Here is a 3,558-nt window from a genome sequence, read left to right as displayed (position 1 = left end):
GCTCTCCTATCTTGTGTTACTTTTTGTCTTAAAGTCTGTTTTCTATAATATGAATCATGTCCCTCCCATATTCATTTGCTATTACTTGTAGCACATTCCCTCCTATCCATTTTCTTTCAATCACTCTATTTTTATCATATTTAAAATGCATTTCTCCTAGGCAACATTTTATGATAGTTTTGCTTTTATATGCCCATTGCGACAATCACTGACTTTTAATTAGATTGGTTTATATCACTAACCTTTAATGTGGTTATTTCCATTTAGATTTATGTCACTACTTGATTAGTATTTTTCTGTTTGTCTTCACTGCTTTTTAAATTTTTTTTTTATGTTCTCCCTTTCCTTTCTTATGTTTTTAGGTAATTAGAATGTACTTTTTAGTATTCTATTGTCATTTAGTTGGCATGGTAGCTGAATCTTATTGCAGCTTTTTGAATGGCTGTTCTGGGGACAGCAATTCATATTCCTAGTCCTCTTTAAGCTACTTAATGTGATGTGATTCTATTTAATATTACAAGTTAGGTCTACGTAGGCCTTTCTGCTATCTACTTGACCAGACCTATTTTGTCACATGTAATCCATTTCTATATACAAGAAATCTCACCAAATAACAGTATACTTCACTTTTTATTTTAAATGTCACAGGCATTTCTTTTTTTATTTCTTTTTATTTTTTATGAACTTTATTTATTTATTGGATAGAGACAGTCAGAAATTGAGAGGGAAGGGAGGCATAGAGAGGGTGAGAGACAGAGAGACACCTGCAACACTGCTTCACCACTTGTGAAGCTTTCCCCTGAAGGTGGGAACTAGGGATTTGAACCCAGGTCTTTGTGCATGCTAACATGTGTACTCAACCAGGCGCGCTACCACCCGGCCCCTGAAATTTGTCTGATCTTTAATAACTTTATTTCCACAAAAGGGGAGCATCATTCCTGGAGGTACTGCAATACCAGGTTGATGCATGGAGTGGACAGAGCAAGGCCCTATTCCATCTCCTAATTCCAAAAATCCATTTAATATATTGTCCTTGGATAGAGGACGTATCAGATATTAAACGGATATGAACAGATACTACACTTGATCTTAGCCAAGAGGCCGAGAAGCAATGTCACAAGTACTTAATGAAAATTGAAAAACAAAAAACATAACAGAAAGTCGGGTGGTAGCGCAGTGGGTTAAGCGCATGTGGCACAAAGTGCAAGCAACGGCATAAGGATCCCGGTTCAAGCCCCTGGCTCCCTACCTGCAGGGGAGTTGCTTCACTGGCGGTGAAGGTGAAGCATGTCTGCAGTTGTCTGTCTTTCTCTCCCACTCTCTGTCTTCCCCTCCTCTCTCCATTTCTCTCTCCTATGCAACAACAACGACATCAATAATAACTATAACAATAAAACAAGGGCAACAAAAAGGAATAAATAAATATTAAAAAAAAAAAACAGTTGTCCACTTATTTCTCATTTCCAGAAGAGCCCTTCTCCCAGCCCCTACCGTTTCTCTTTAACTTAAAGACATGCATTAAGCAATTATTTTTAAGTAGGGAAACTTTACTGGTGATATATTTTTGCTTGTTTTTCTTTATCTTGTCTTTTGTGATAGAAACAGGATGGGGGTATGGATCAATCTGCCAACATCCCTGTTCAGCAAAGAAGCAATTACAGAAGCCAGACCTTCCACCTTCTGCTCTCCATAAAGAATTTTGGTTCATACTCCCACAGGGATAAAAAACAGGGAAGCTTCTAGTAAAGGGGATGGGACACAGAACTCTGATGTTGGGAACTGTGTGCATTTGTACCCTTGTTATTTTACAATCTTGTTAATTATTATTAAATCACTAATAAAAAAAAGTCCTTTGTTTATGCCTTCGTTTGTAAGTATATATTTTTTTCATTTATTTACTTATTTATTTTTTTACCTGAGAACTGCTCAACTCTGGCTCATGGTGATCGTGGGAAATGAACCTGGAAACATTGATACGTCAGGTATGAAAGTCTTTTTGCATAACCATTATGCTATATTCCCATTCCTATAAATAACTTGAGGGGCTAGGCTGTTGGTGCACGCTGCTAAGCATATATATTCCCATGTGGAAGGATCTGGGTTTGAGTCCTGGGCTTCTCATCTGTGGGAAGAAGCTTCACAAGCACTGATGCAGGTCTGTAGGTGTTTATCTTTCTTTCAGAGATCTTCAGAGCAACACGCTATCCAAGTGAACTATGTTTAAAATTTTTTTTATTTATATAAAGGAAACATTGACTAAACCATAGTATCCAAGTGAACTATTTTTTATCCCCCACTTCCTATTTTCTGATAAGAAAAGTAAGATATGTTTGATATTTTTCACTGTCATCCATTCCACTATTGTTTTCTTCTCCTTCTTCTTCCTCTTCTTCTCTTCCTCCTTCCTCTCCTCCTCCTTCCATTTGTGACTACTTGATTATTTTCAGGTTGTTCTTCTCACCCTGGGTGTTTTATAGTTTCAACTGTGATGTGGAAAGGTGTGATTTTCTTTGGATATTTCCCTTTGGGAGGCTCTCTGATGTTCTTGGATATGGAAATAGATGACATTGGTGTAGCTTGGGGAATTTTTGACCATTTCATACATAAATATTTACTTTTTGTCCTAGTTCTTCTCTCTTTTATGGAAAGAAACTCTTTTTTAAAAAAAATTTATTTATTCCCTTTTTTTGCCCTTGTTTTATTGTTGTAGTTATTATTGTTGTTGTTACTGATGTCGTTGTTATTGGATAGGACAGAGAGAAATGGAGAAAGGAGGGGAAAACAGAGAGAGGGGGAGAGAAAGACACTTGCAGACCTACTTCACCACCTGTGAAGTACCTCCCCTACAGGTGGGAACTGGGATCCTTCTGCCGGTCCTTGAGCTTTGCGCCTTTTTTTTTTTTAAAGTCAATTAGATGACTTCTTTTTAAATATATTTATTTATCTTCCCTTTTTGTTGCCCTTGTTGTTGTTGTTAGATAGGACAGAGAGAAATGGAGAGAGGAGGGGAAGGCAGAGCGGGAGAGAAAGATAGATACCTGTGAACCTGTGAAGCGCCTCCCCTTCAAGTGGGGAGGCGGGGGCTTGAACCGGGATACTTAAGCCGATGCATGCGCTTTGCGCCATGTCACTTAACCCACGGCGCTACCGCCCAGCTCCTGGAAAGAAACTCTTATGTGAAGCTACCTTTCCCTGGATCTGGGAGTCAGCTCAGTCAGTTAGAAAACAATCTGCATACCTGAGGCCCCAGAAATCACACATTCGGTCTTCAGTACCCTCATATACCAGTGCTGAGTGGCCCATAATCCCTCCCTTTCCCTCCCCCTATCTCATCCTCTCTCTCATCCTCTTTCATAATAAATGAGTCTTGAACTAGATATTTTTAAAAACAAAAATTGAGGGCGCCAGGCAGTAGCACACCAAGTTAAGTGCACACAGTGCGAAGCTCAAGGACCAGACTGGCACAAGGAACCCTGGGCTTCCCACCTGCGGCGAGTGGGGGGTGTCGCTTCTCAAGCAGTGGAGCAGGTCTGCAGGTATCTGTCTTTCTCTCCTTTT

At 39.4% G+C, this 3,558-nt stretch overlaps 1 non-coding gene across 1 annotated transcript; it reads right to left on the bottom strand.

Moving 5' to 3' along the window:
• Positions 1 to 922: 922 nt before the first annotated feature.
• LOC132532606 (U2 spliceosomal RNA) lies at positions 923 to 1,113 on the bottom strand. Its single transcript, XR_009544537.1, has one exon. It is a non-coding gene; the product is annotated as a U2 spliceosomal RNA (small nuclear RNA).
• Between the last annotated feature and the right edge of the window lie 2,445 nt (positions 1,114 to 3,558).

Source organism: Erinaceus europaeus, chromosome 13 (genome assembly GCF_950295315.1).
Source record: "Erinaceus europaeus chromosome 13, mEriEur2.1, whole genome shotgun sequence".
NCBI classification, from domain to species: domain Eukaryota; kingdom Metazoa; phylum Chordata; class Mammalia; order Eulipotyphla; family Erinaceidae; genus Erinaceus; species Erinaceus europaeus.
Note: the sequence above shows the minus strand (reverse complement) of the source record. Positions and strands in the feature narration are given on the sequence as shown.